We start from the raw sequence: 15339 nt of genomic DNA on the forward strand, positions 1-15339 counted from the left end.
ACCAGTGGCACAGTTCCACCTGAACTGTGCCGTGGTTAGAGTTTCACCCACAGATGTAGCAGAAAGACCTGCATCAGGCCGCGCAGGCAGGGCAATGCCTCCTGCCCGGTGAATATTTTAATTTTTTTCTGAAGAATGGGATAGCATTCAATAAATACATCTTAATAAAAAAGACTGGAGACAAATAGAGCCATCAGTACCAAGAGATATCTTCAAAGGATCTGAGTATCCTTTACTTGCGGATAATTGCTTTAAAACACCTTTATTCTTCTCAACCATCTTTATTCCAACCGCTGCCTGAGCTACTGGCCCTGTAGCATGTATCAAGACATTTGCACCTAAAGACCGCGTGGAAGAATAATAAGGTGGGCTTTGCTAGTGGCCGTTTCCCTCACGTGCTTCCCTGGTTACTGCCTCCTTCCCGCCGCCCCCTTGACTTGTCTGAGCGGTGGCTGCAGAGATGGCAGGATGTCAATGCCCCCAAAATTGAACCTGTGATTTGTTTTTCTTTGATTTATGTGCTTGTAGTCAATAAACTTTATAAAGGAAAGTATCAGACTGAACAATCAATCAAAGATAAACAGATTCCTGTCCTATAAAAGCATTTCAGCCTGTAGGGGAGTGTCTCGTTCATCTTTTGCAGGCACGCTTTCGGCCCTTCCACCGAGACACAAGTGACTGCTCACTCCGGGCGGCTCTCCCACCGAAGGGCTGCAGCAGCGGAGCTAAGATTCATCAATTTCGTGGCACCAGCGGTCCTGACTCGGTATCGTTTTCAGGATCTAAATGGTTAAGCACGCTATCTGCATGCCACCGCCTGGGCTTTCCTTCTACCCGAAGAGAGAGAAGGGCGACTGGTTTTAAACGCTCTAGGCTGATACTGTACAGTTACATAAAAATTCATATTGTGCATTTTTTCCTACTCTGAAAAGCAAATCCCTTCCCCACAAAAAAGGAAAGAATTCCCTCTTCGTTCTATTAGTGGTTTCTGAATCTTCCTTCGAATGAGGCAAGTGTCATCCTGCATGTTTTGCTTCTCTGCAGCACAGATGGTGTGCATATGCAGATTGGTGATTTTCTAATCAATACAGCGGCACTTGGGAATATCTGTAAGTATTGTAATAATGCATTAGTCAGGAGTGATGTTGGAGCACACTGAGATCATACACATAAATCTAAGACACCATGTCTAGACACTCCAGGGAAGATGGGATGGCACGGGTTAGAGCAGGCATTAAGGGAGGGCGATATTTCAAATATGATGGGAAAATAATGCAATTTTCAGACTTTAATAAAACCATTGGGGAATTAATTTCAGTAGGGGTACATTTCCTCCCCAAACATTCGCGTTCTTGTGTTTGCTTCATGGACACTTGTAATGAGATACTTTTCACCTGTTATCTCAGGCATAAACAGAGAATGGGGCCTGTGAATTGAGCTAGATTTTTAATGTGCTGAATATGAAAATAATCCCTTTATAGGTAGTGCTTTAGCTGTACAAAAGTGCATTATGCAAACAACACACAGACAGAGTAAACCTTGGAGATTCAGAGTTAGAAGAGCTTATAAATTAATCTCCTAAGCACACCTTAAGCATGCTTAGAGAGTGCATTCAATCATAAAACTTGACCAACTGAACCTGCAAAGTTTTAATAAGAACAAGTTCGATGATGAAAAATGAAAATGATATAAAATGTATGCCATTGTTAACACTACCCCGAACTTACCGGCTGGTTTTACCCTCAGCTGCCTCTGTTGCCATTTGCCCCAAGCCTTTCATTTTAATTAACCAGACTCTGTTTAAATTCTGCAGGCCAACAACTGTCCCAACACAAGATACTCACCACGACACAAATGCTATTATAAAAATGGTAAATCAAACGTAACCAGAACTGACGCCTGTAGTTTTAAGTAGAAAGCAGACACAGAATGATACACCCCCCAGTCGTCCCATAAGCGTCAGGTAGGGCCCCAGCAGGCTCACGTCCAAGAGACTGCCTGTTCCGCCTGCTCGTTGCTGTCTGTGGCCATTGCTGCCTACGTAAAGTCTCCTCAAGTCTCAAGCCTGCGCTGTGCTCCTAACACTCTGGAGGCTTTTCAATTAAAATGCGAGAGAAGCAAAGGCTACACGGAATCAACCCAATTATCTCTGTAGCCATAGAAATGCACATGATAAACGAACTCCAACCTTTTCCTTTCCCATGACAACTCGGGCTCTGAATAGAGGTGTGATTTTTTTCTTCTTTTTTTCTCTTGGTGAGTGCGAGGAAGTATGTGCTTTGCGTTAGTACGGAGTGAAACGCCACTTACTTGGCAGAAAATCTCAAGGCATTATACTTCCAGCAACGGTACAGTTTGGTTCCATGAAGGCTGATGCTTAGATTTTTTTTCTCAGACTGCTGTCCAGAGGGAAAATACACTGCAGCATTTCATTCGTGGAAATCTTCTCTTGCTATGTTAGTAATTCATTTTCTCATTCTGTTGAATTTTAGACTTGTATTTCTGTATATGTTGCTCTGCATCATTCTTTCAATTGTCGTTTTTGAAGCAGCGATATGTGCAAAAGAATACATTCACTCTATATTTTATTTCTTCAGTCCTTAACCCACTTCTCTCTTGATGGAAGGCTCTTTCACCCACCTTCAGAGTGCTGGGCAGACACTGTGAGAAAGGTAGGAAGCGCAGCAAGATTGGAGATCAAGCTAGGGATATAGCTCAGCAGCACAGCACCTGCCTGGCAAGCAGGAGGTTGTGAGTTCAATTCCTGGTACCAAAAAACCCCCCAAACAAAGAGTAGATACCAACCTGCAGTTCTTCACATTCTGTGTTCACTTCTGAGACCACTGCAGGGAGCAGCAGCCACCCGAAACACAGGAAATAATTTCCCTTCCTTTCAAATTGAGAGAACATGTAAGAGTCAGTGTCATAGATCTTCTAGAGCTCTTATTCATTTCCACCATTTTCTTTTAACTTTAGCAACCTTTCTTCCAAATGCAGAATTCATGAGTCCATGTGTCATTTTTTCTTCATTAATTTGTCTGCAGTTTGCAGTACTGCTAGAGCTTATCCCAGTTGAATTCTTAGTCACATAATAATCAAAACCTAAACCATCATGTTCCTCCCACATTTTTCCCTGTCTTATTCTAGGGCCATTTTCAATTCCCTAGTCAGAAATTTAAACATGTTATGATAGCTATAACCAAAATACATAAGTGTTTAAGAATATGTCCTGGCAAACGCTTTGATTCACATTTTATACTTCACTCCACCAAAATCAGACTTACCCAAATGTCAGTGCCTTTGGCCCCAGATAAACTTGTGATGCTGATAGTGTGTGTCCCCTTTTGTTTAACACTTTGCAGTTTACAAAATGCTTCAGGACTATGAGAAATAGCAGAGGGAGTTAGTGGGAAAGGAGAATGCATATTTATACTCTCTGTGGTTAGGAAACTGCGTTTCTGTGTGACTCTGATGAGACAATGTTGTGGACACCAGCCTGGACATAGACGATGAAGCTCCTCAAGAAGGGTCAAGAACCAGGAGATCAGAATGAAAAGGCATCAGGAAAAGAGACGCTGGCCTTCAGAGCAGGAGCCAGTGACTACTACAAGCAGAAAATAAAATTACAGAGTTCCTCATATATAGATAGACCAAACAAAAATATTTTTCAGGAGACAAAATTCATGTGTGTACTTATAACTGGACCTATTGCTATGGGTATTTGATTCTCAAACCCATCAAATATGCTTCACTGGTATGAGGATAACCTTTGTGGGTGACAATTATCCTTCTGCATAGGAAAATTAATGTGTGTGATAGAAGTACACAGGGAAGCCCTCTTTAACACATCTGTACCATCAGTCAAAAGCCCCTGATTCTTTGGGTTTCAGTATTGTCCTGTTAAGTTACAAATACCCCTGCAGAAGAGCACATTTTATTGGTTCACGAATCCCAGTGCTAATGGTAGTACCAAGTCCTTACCTGGCCACCGACCTTATCCCACAGGTTTTCAAAGCCAGTGGCAGTGAATACTGCAGAACATGAAGAGTGTGTCACCAAACTGGGAATGGGGCTGTCAGTTGGCAGAGAAGAGGAAGGCAGTCAAGCACGTCGGAAAGCCGGGGATACAGCTCAGTGGCACAGCACCTGCCCAGCAAGTGCAAGGTCCTGAGTTCAAGACACAGTACATCTCACAAGAAAAAGAACATAGGGAACCAGTGAAACTAAAATCTCACTTCTCAACTCACTAGTGATGCTTTGCGCTATCCCCGCTTTGCCCTTGCATCCCCAAAGTACTGTATTGCTAAGACACACTTTTTTATACATGCTTTCTACTTTACTCAAAACTCAGAAAAGTCTCAGGAGCTGTTCACCCCCTTAGGACTATAAGCCCAGGTATGAGCAGAGGGTGAAAATCAGATTTCTCAACTTGTGGTGTTAGACAGGAACACTGGGTTTCTTCCATCTCCTGGATTTTTGCTCTCCTGTTTTCTGGAACAGATCAATTTATCACCGGGTGGAAATTCACTGAATTAGCAAATCCTACTTGGAAATATCCACACTGAGCTTTCTAGAGAGAAAATCTGCCAGTGGATATCTCTCTGTCTTTGCTTGTGACCTCCATTCACTCCCCAGAAATGTCAAATACCTGTGAACATAAAGGTTTAGTTAGAACACTGCTAAAAATAATTAGAAATAGCTCCAAAATGTTATTTTTCTTTGTTGGATTTTTATTTTTACTTTTATCATACATGTTTGCAGTACATAATTCCTACATTCCTCGTTGGGTGTTGGTACATGTAAATAACACACTTTTTGTGGCCTCCCTTTTTTTTTTTTTACTAATTGTGTATAAGTAAGAGAATTATTTTCTCTTCTAGTATCATTGGGATGAATAATGATTATGTAATATCCTGTTTCAATACATCAAGCAAAAATAACATTTTAAAGTGTCCACTGAAATTGCTAAAACAGCCTGGTATCTTGAGTAAAGCACTGAGCTTAACAAGCAAAACAGACTCCCTGCAAGTTCTGCCCCACCTTAGCTAGTCCGACAATCTTCGCAAGACCCAGGACTCTGCCCTCTGCCCTGTAAGGCAGAGTTTCCCTCTCAGCAGCAACAAATCCCAATTCAGACTGATCCCGTGTGACCCCCTGAACTCCCACACTCAGGACTGTGGGTCCCAGGTCTGACTACAGAGAAAGCCTTCCTTGAGGGGAACATCTGCCAAGGGCGCAGAAGCAATGAGTAATGAGACCTGGGCCAGATTCTACCACATTGGAGCCAGAAGATCTCAGCATGTTCCTCCTAGTCTGGAAGCCCAGTTCTCATCGACAGGCAATTCAAATGAGTTATAAGAACATCCATATATGTATCAAACTGAAAAGCATGATATTTATAAAATTATAAACATGTCACATATTTGAAAAAAAATAAATTCTTAGCTAGCCACTGTGGTACACACCTGTAACCCCAACACTCAGGGAAGCTGATGCAGGAGATCACAAGTTCAAGCACAGCCTAGGCCAACTTAGTCATTTAGCAAGACCCTGTTTCAAAAAAAAAACATTTTAATGGGCTATAGAAATAGTTCAGTGCAAAGACTCTGGGTGAAATTCCCATGAACACACACATACACACATAAAAGTTAAATGAGTATTTAACAATGAGGTCAGCTTTACTGTGGCCTGTAGCACATAGCTTATTTTTACGTATTTTTAATGTTTCCAAGCTCTGCTCCATCATTTAAAAATATTTTATCAATGCCCCATACTTAAGGTCAAAAGCCACACCATTCTTTTCTCTTTCCTAATGCAAATAGCACTGTGATAAAGAAATATTAACTGAAGAAAAACCTCTTCTTTGTTTGGATTTATCTCACATTTATGAGATTTTGGGTAGTCCCATGTGTTTTCAGATGAGTCGTACTTTTTTGCTAATAAGTTCACCTTATTGTCAAGAATTGCAGCAATCAGTGTGCAGGTTTCATTTTATGCAAGAAAGAACCCCCATTGTGTAGCGGGCATTGAATTGGGAAATCCCATGTGATCACACCGTATCACAGGTTGGCAATGACTTTGTGTTCGAGGAACGTAATTATCACTTTGTCTCTCTTTTTAAAAGTGTCTTTTTCTTAATTGGTAATATACCCTGTAAATAATGTTGTTCACTTTACACCAAATATCATTTAATTTCCCATTATCTCACTTCATTAGCCAAATGTTCTGTTTAGGTAAACCCTGTGTATGAAGCCTATTAAAATGTTGCAGGAAAATAGCATTTAGAAACAGCCTTGAAATATAAAAAGCTTCCAAATAGAAGTCAGTAGAGATGGTATGTATTCAGTGTATTCCATGCTAGCTCTGGGATGTAGTTTTATTAGGACTGACCTTCAAAATGAACTGGGAACAGTTTTCACATGTACTGAGTAAACAACAAATGCTGGGACAGAAACAAAGACTAGGGAAGGGCAGCAGTTAATTTCTCAGGAAAGGAACTGAATGTAAGACGTGGGCCAAATGAAGAGGGCTTTGGGGAACAGAAGAATCCCATGTACCTCCAGCCTCGATCTATGCTCACCACTGCCCTCTCTGCTGCAAAAATATTCTCTGAAGTATAGTGAAACGTGAACTGGAACTGCCGCCAACAGAAAAAGCAGTTGGAAAGAATAGGCTGGAAATGGATGTGTACGAAGAGAGTCTTTTCCATCTCTGTAACAGCAATGGCCTCTCGTTGTCAACCTGAAGGGGTCCCTTCCCCCTGGAGGGAGCTACAAGAACTGCTGCTCCCCTGAACGTCCAGAGAACGAGGGACAGCCCATGCTATGGGGCCTTCCAGCTTCAGCGACTGAAACCTACCTTAAGGAGCCCTTTTAATTACCTTTCAAAGATCGGGTCATTGGAAAGTGAACCCCGCACATACTGTGAAATGCACGGCATTCATCACCTAGTGCTGTGCAGTCATCCCACACATCGGAGGGAAATTATTTCCGGAGCACTCTTCCCCCAGCCGTCCCCAAGTCTTGCATAAAATTGCATGCTGTTTGCACATAAACTATACACATCCCCTCATCTACTTGAAACCATTTCTGGACGATATATAATACCTGCTGCACTGTACAAGCTGTAAATAGTTGTAATGCTATTTTGTCTACGGATAATGACAAGAAAAAGAAGTCTGCATATATTTACCGGAATGAACACATTCAGTCAGTGATTGACTCAGCAGGTGCAGAACCCACGGCACAGAGGGCCGCCTGGAGGAGAGAGCGTCGCCATCAGAGCCCTGCGGCTCCGCGTCAGGCCTGCCTCCCAGGGAGGACGCACCTCTTCGCCTACTGTATACCAGGTTTAATCATCGGCTTCATCTGGCCAGTGAGAGAGATGTGACTGGAGGTGTCAAGTACCACGCTTGTGTGAAAGATGCGAGCGTCTTCCCGCGGTCACGTGAGTTTTCTTTTTCTTTATGAGCCTAACACAGGATATAAAATTCAATTGGAAAATCTAAAAATGCCAATTTGGGGGCGAAGGGGGTAAGTATATCACAAATATTGTACGGGATATATTTGTACTAACGTATCATTTGGTGTTTATCTGAAATTCAAATTTAATTAGTTTTTTTAATTGTTGTTTGTTAAATCTGGCAGCCCTAGCTTGGCAGGATCTCAGATGAAACCTTCCCCGCTGGCCTGGGCTCAGAATCACGAGCAGATGAGCAAGGCCTCCTCAGACTTGCGGCCAAACTGGATGAGATCAAGCTGTGTGAGCTCAACCTCCGTAGAGTTGAGCGGCTTGTTTCCGAAGCACAACCTACAAAAACCTACTGAAAGAATATCACTCTTCGGGCCTAAGGCGTCAGTGACGCCTAACTAGGAGACGCTAGGGCACGCCCCTTGTTCCTACTGTGAATCTTTCCCACGCCCCCTCTTCCCACGGCTTCTTATGCCTGCGTCTCTCAGCTGCACTCTTTCGCGGCCGCGCTACTGCACGTCGGTTTGGTCACACTTCGTTCTGTCAGAGTGCCATGCTAATGACACTCTCAGTTTTTCTCCCTGCAGCAAATGTGAATTTAGTTTCCATTGCATAAAAGTTTCTTCCCCCAACTGTGAAAACAAAATTTATCCGTAGGTTTTCTAACACCTTATAACTCTCTAGCTGCCGCTGTCAGAACTGGATGTAAACTCTAGAAATAGTGGACAATGCATGTGACCTCTTTAGAAATACTCACTTCAAACATGTATTCTGAGCTTTTAATGACAGTCCTTCATATCAGGGACATCAGCTTCTAAATGGACAGGCATGCACTGGCTGTACTGTCATAAACAAAGCAGACATGACCGCTGGTCTCACAAAGTGTATTTATTTTTTCTTATTTTTTTATTTTAAAAATAAAAGGAGGAAAACATTAACAGACAGGCAACCTTTTACAAAATAGCAAAAGAACAGTACAGACAATACAGAGTTACAAACAAAGTGGTAGGAAATTAACAATGCTTGTTGTATTACATATTGATACACAAAGTTTAAATCAGAAAGGGAAGGGAAGGGCTGTGTAAACTTCACTTAAGAACAAAATAAGTACATTAAAAAGGGTTTGGCTGTTTTATTCCCTGTAACCATCATCCCTGCAAATACTTACACTTTTCTTTTCTTTAAGTTTTACATCTGGCTTTCGTTACCAAATACGTATCCTTGCACCTACAGCGGCTGGTGACTAATAAAACATTTTTAAAATCTTTTGCTAGAGTGAACTTTATAATTTAACTTTTTAATAACCCTTTAAACACAAAACATAATTGGTTGCCTTAGGGACTATGCAATGTTTTACTCTTGTACATGCTACTTTGAATAAAATATGCTCTACAAAGTCAGGATTTTTTCAGTGGATTCAGAGCAGAAGGAAGGTTTAGCAAAATACATAAATAAATAAATACACATATAAATAAATAAGCATGATCCCTACCTCCAAAGAGCTTAGATACTTAGTTATATTCTCCCAGGAAAAATTAACAGCAAATTAATTCTGACATAGTTACCTAATGATATTTGGTACAATTAGTAAATGTTAAGAAAGTGGTGAAAATAGCAGAGATGTATGATTTTAGAGAATGTAGAGCCCTCTGTAGACTCCTGAATTTGGAAGGTAGAAGCTAACTAATGTGACTTTGACGGACAGTCTAGAGTTTCCTAGGAATAAAGGAAGAGGCAGCATCTTAGGTATGGCAAGAAAAGTGGGGCTGAGAGAGAGCAGGAGGAATTCTGCAATAAAGAGTGCTTTCCTGGGTCCTGAGGGGCTGCTGGCAAAAGGCCTGAAACACCAGGCTCAAGAGTTTGTGCTCTAATGATAACGGGAGACAAGTAAAACTTTTGAACTGAATAATGACATGGAAAATTCTAATTGTTATTTTCTTGAATAATTGATCAATCATAGCAGAAATTAAAGGTGAAATCAGACATTTCCTGGAACCAAGTGATAATGCCAGAGCAGCACATCAGAATCTATGTGGTAGAAAGAAAGCAATCCAAAAAGGGCAGTTGACAGCTGTGAATGCCCATGCCAGAAAAACACGGTGAGCCCAAGAGAACTAAACTAACGATGTGCTTCAAGGTTACTGAAAAACAAGAAAAATCCAAACCCAAAGCTAGTACAAGGAAGGAAATGTCAAAGATCAAAGCAAAAATTAATGAAATTGATGCTAAAATAATACAGAGAATAAATGAAACAAAATATTGGTTCTTCAAAAGAATAAAAAGCTAGACAAACACTTAGTGAAACTTATCACAAAAAAAGGAAACAAGAAACCCCAACTCAGCTCAATTAGAAATGAAGAAGGTGAAATCACAAACACCACCAAAACCCAGAAGAGGACTAGTAACTGCTTCAGAAACCTGTGCTCCAGAGAACTGGAGAATCCAGCAGAAATGGAGAGGTCTCTATATACATGATTACCAAAACTGAACAGAGAAACTGCAAAAATCCTGAATAATCCAGTAGCAAGTGATCCCTGAACCAAGTAGGCTTCATCCCAGGGATGCAGGGATGATTCAACACTCACAAGTCAATAAATGTTGTAAACAACATAAGCAGAAGCAAGGAAAAAAGTAATATGATCATCTCAATAGGTAAAGTACTTTAACAAAAATCCAACATCTATTCATGATAAATACCCCAGAATGAAAAGGTGTAGGAAGACTTTATCTCAAACTGGTAAAAGCCATTTATGAAAAATCTACTGCCATCATATTAAACAGGGAAAAGCTGAGAGCTTCTTTTCTAAAATACAGAAGAATTCAAGGATATCCACTATAAACTTTCCTATCCAATATATTACTTGAAACATTAGCTACAGCAATCAGGCAAGAAAAAGAAATGATAGGGAGGGATATGTATAAGACAAGAAGAAATCGTATTATTATCATTTGTAGAAGACATGATCTTTTACATAGAAGATCCAAAAAAATTTTCCCCAAAATTCTTAGAATTAATAATCAAATTCTGCAATGTGTTAGGATACAAAATCAACACAAAAAAGCCAATAATATTCCTGCATGCAAATAATGAAGTCACCATGAAAGAAATTAGGAAGAGAATACACTTCACAAAGGCATCAAAAATTATAAACTGAGGAATTAACCTAACCAAGGAAATGAAAGATCACTACAATAGAATTACAGTACTCTGAAAAATGAGGTTGAGCAGGACATGAGAAAAAGGACCAGTGTATCCTGCTCTGGATAAACACAACCATTATAGTCAAAAAGTCCACTCTCAGAACTGACATCTAGATTTAATAGAATCCCAATCAAAATACCAGCAACATTCTTCACAGAACTAGAGAGCAATCTTAAAATTTAAATGGAGTCAGAATAGGTCCAGAACAGAGAAAAAGTTCCTGAACAACAAGAGCAAAGCCTCAAGCATCACAATCCCAGATTTCAAGTAAAATAGAAAGCTCCAGAGATTAAAGCAGCATGGCATTGACACAAAAACAAACATCTTGAACAATAAAACAGACTACAGTATGGAGAGAAAAGTCCATCTGATCCTTGGCAAGGTGGCTAAAAACACGCTGCAGAAAAAATTGGCTTTATAGTAAGTGGTGCTGGGAAAACTGGCCATACACATGCAGAAGATTGAATCTACATTCATATCTCTCACCATGCACTAAAATAAAATAAAAATGGATCCAATATCTAAATATTAAAACAGAAACATTTAATCTTCGTGGAGAAAAAATAGGTTAAACTGTTGAAAACATATGCAAGGACTTTGAATAGAACTTCAATTGTACAGGACATAATATCAGGAATCAAACATAGGACTATAGCAAATAAAAAACCTTTTGCAGAGCAAAGGAAACATCAGAATAAAGAGACTACCTACAAGATAGGAAAAATTTTGCCAGCTACACCTCAGACAGAGGACTAATATCTGAGATATATAGATAACTTCAGAAAATTAGACTCCCAGAAATAAAAGACCCAGCCCACAAATAAGCAACTAAAATGAATACACAGTCCTTAGAAGAGGAAGTACATGAAAAAATTTTCAAAATTGCTGGCCATTGGAGAAGCGCAAGTTAAAATACTGAGATTCCACCTTACTCCAGGAAAAGTGGCTGCCCCAAGCAACCAAATGATAACAAATGCTGCAAGGCTGGATGGAAAATGAACACTTCTGTATTACTGGTAAGAATGTAAACTAGTGAACCACCAAGAACGTTCCTTGAAAAGCCGTCTGTATGAAGATGCCCCAAAAAACTCAAAATAGAAATTCTTTTTGACTTGGCTATTTCCCTTCTAAGTATCTTCCCAAAAGAGTTAAATATGTCATATTACAGTGGTACATGCATATCTATGTTTATAACAACATAATTTGTAATAGCTCAATCTTAGAAGTAGCCTGTATTCATTTATCAACAGATGAGTGGATGAAGAAAATGTGCTACTCATACACAGTGGAGTACTATTCTGCCATGAAAAGGATAAATTTGAAATCATTTTTGGGAAAATATATACAACTTGAGACCACAATGTTAAGTAAGGCACACAAGTTCAAATATCACATGGTTTCTTTTATATGGGAAACCCAAAGTACAAACAAGTTAAAGAGAAAAATAAAAGATAGATATTAAGAAACAGGTATACACATCTTTTGCAAAAGAGAAGGAGGAAGGGAAGGGATAAAAGAAATTAAGCTGTGTTATGTACCAACTCCCCATAACGAATGTAATGATAACGAATGTAATCATTATGCCTTGCAAATGTGGACTAATAAATATGAAAAGTAAAAAAAATAGTTCTGACACATGTGGCCTTTATTTTAGAAAAGAAACAAGTAAAAAGTAAAGGTAGTTTTTAAGCTAGGAAATTCATAGTCATGGGAATGTGGGGAAAATTTAGAAGGAGAGATGTTTCAGAAGATAAAAATATATTTAAGGGAAAATATCTTACAGTGTTTTACCATTTATGTTATAACATATTCCCAAGGAAGACAACACCATGATTTAAAATACACTTCAAGTTGGACAGCATGGTACTTAAAGATCAAGTCCAAGCAAACTACTGAGATGATGAAGTAATGTCTTATACTTAGAAAGTTCACGTGGATTTTGTCTCTACTATTGCCTTCCTTTAAATTTATATCATTTTTTTTGGTACTGGGACTAGAACTCAGGCCCTTGCACCTGCCAGGCAGGTGTACTGCTAAGTTATATCCCTGGCTGAACTTTTATCTCATCTCTGCCACTGCCTATGTGATGTCAGTAACTCACATGATATGGCTACATTCCTCCACCTCTAAAAAATAATGTTTGCATAAAGCTTTTTCTTTACATTTCTTTCCTGAACTAACATTCTCAGATGATAATCTTCATATGGATTCCGAATTTGGCTTTCAAGGACGGCCCTTCTGTAGCAATAGAAGGCTGGTGATTTTGTTGATACCTAGAGACCTTAGGAAACTAACATTTGACTCAGAAATGAAGCAAATTACTTTGAGGAGGTGACTTAGTAATTTTTTTTAAAGCTCACAGTAATAGAAAATATCCATTTGTTTAGTCCACCGTGAGTGTAGTAATTAATGTCTGCACAATATTTCTTGATGTTTTACTTGCACATATCACAGTAATCTATCTCTGGTTGGCAGTTTTGTCTCCAGGGGAAAATTTGGCAGTACTTGGAGGTGTGTGCAGTAGTCAGAACTGGAAAAGGTACTGTTGGCCTCTTGTGAGGTGGACCAGGGATGCTGCTAAATATCCTACAGCACACAGTCCCTCTGGCTTCTAACAAAGAACTACTACTCATCCGCAATGCTAGTTGTTCTGAACTAGAGAAATTATTTCTCTTTTTCACCTTTTCTAAGTCTGTTACAGCTTAACCTTTAAAACATCATGCAGTATGGTCATTTTATGAATGTTCCCTTCATAGTCTTTACATGTCCATCGTTGCAAAGTTAATGGCGGTGCTTTAAGCCGTAGTATGAATCTGGGATGTCTCCAAAGGCTGAGGTGTTAAAGGCTTGTTGCTTAGTTTGATGCTGCTGGGTCATGGTGGGAAGCTTCAGAAGACGGGGTCTAACGGAAGGTCTTGCAGTCATTGAGGTCGTGACCTTGAAGAAGATGGTGGAAGCCAAGACCTGTGCTCTCTCTTTTTGCTTATCCAATCTTATGGAAAACTGTTTACTTCTGCCACGTGCTACCGTCATGATGTACCACCAGAAGCCCAAAGCAATGAGGCCAGGTGACCATGGACTGACACCTGCAAAACTGTGAATCAAAACAAGCCTTTTCTGTTGAGAAGATGGTTAACTTGGGTATTTGTCATAGTAATGAATGATTAAGTGAATAAATGACTGTATTATACTTTTTCCGATTCTAGGTAGTGGGACTAAGAAATAATTGAGAAATGTACTAGCAAGATGGTCTTACAGTTCTGTCTAAACTCACAAACTAAGTAACTAAATTAATTTCCAAAGAAGTTTGGAGTCAGTAAAACAACTGCCTTTCTCCCCTTCTTCCTCATTTTCCACCTTTGAGCAGGTGGGTTTTTCAAATGACACAAAGACTTGTAAGGGAAGCTAATGAACTTATTCAAGACACACAACATAAAATTAGTGACACAGTTCTAGGAAAATTAACTCGCTTAGACAAAGCTTGTAAAAATTGATCAACATGCTAGTAGCGGCTATTGAACATGCATTCACATCTTTTAGAAAATCACTCCGAATTATTCTAAAAGCTTACACATATTTGAAATTAACATGTGTTTATGGACTTATCTATTCTTTTCTTCCCTGATGTTGAATTTTTAGTTCCTTCAAATTTGATTCATAGTTACACTCTCCAGAAAGTAGAACCATGTAGCAACAAATATGGGCTGGTGAGCCCGCTCCATTTGTCTCTTTCTTCCCTTCTGGTTATTATTTATCGGCATTTTGCTGCTTCAAGACATCAGTTTTAAATGTGGACTTTATGATGTCTTTGAATCAATCTGGAAGTGGCCAAGTGCATCAGGAACAGCACAAAAGATAAGTATCACTGAATTTTAATTATAAGCTTTATTTTTAAATTTTAATATAGGTATGGAGTGGAGGTTTATTTATTGAATTTGAAAAATTAATTCTGTACAGCCTTGAGTGTATTTTCTTTGTCTGCCCCTGGGCTTGTGCATATTAGTGTTTCTTTTTTTCCTCTTTAATATTTCAACAGGTGAGGCTGACAAGAAGGCTGATGGTGCTGTCTTACACCTAGAGGTCTTACAGAACCAGGACTGCATTCGTAAGCGGAATAACTTTGGGAGATAGTTTAATAATTGCCTTCGGTAGGACTTGTTTCACATTCATTAAAAACTCCGGACCAGGCTGCTTCCTTGATCTTCATTTCATTTCGGTTGCCAAGCAAGCAAACAAAAATCCCTTCCTGGAGCTGATTAGTTATGTAACCTAGAATATCTTGGTTAGAGTGCAAATTACACACCACAAACATCTCAGCATTTCAATGTAAGAAATTGGTAGACACTTGAGTAATTGCTGGAATGTGTCACCGGTCTGGTTTTCCTTGTTTTTAAAAGTAACTGACTTACTATAGAATGTTAACCTTTTATACCTATTAAAGTTTCACTGTTAAAAGTAATTCTTATGCTCTTTCTTAGATGATGAAAAATATCATGTTGCCTAATTATCTGTGATGTAGGAAATGACCAGAGAATAATTAAGATAAGGAATCATTATTTTATTATTTAAGAAATGATAAAGGAATCCTAAACCTTTGTCTAGTATATAATTACACATTTTCCTACTAATCTGTTTTCCTCAGCTACTTTTATACCTAAATATGAACT

This window comes from Chinchilla lanigera, unplaced genomic scaffold, assembly GCF_000276665.1.
Source record: "Chinchilla lanigera isolate Chin_1 unplaced genomic scaffold, ChiLan1.0 scaffold00034, whole genome shotgun sequence".
NCBI lineage: Eukaryota > Metazoa > Chordata > Mammalia > Rodentia > Chinchillidae > Chinchilla > Chinchilla lanigera.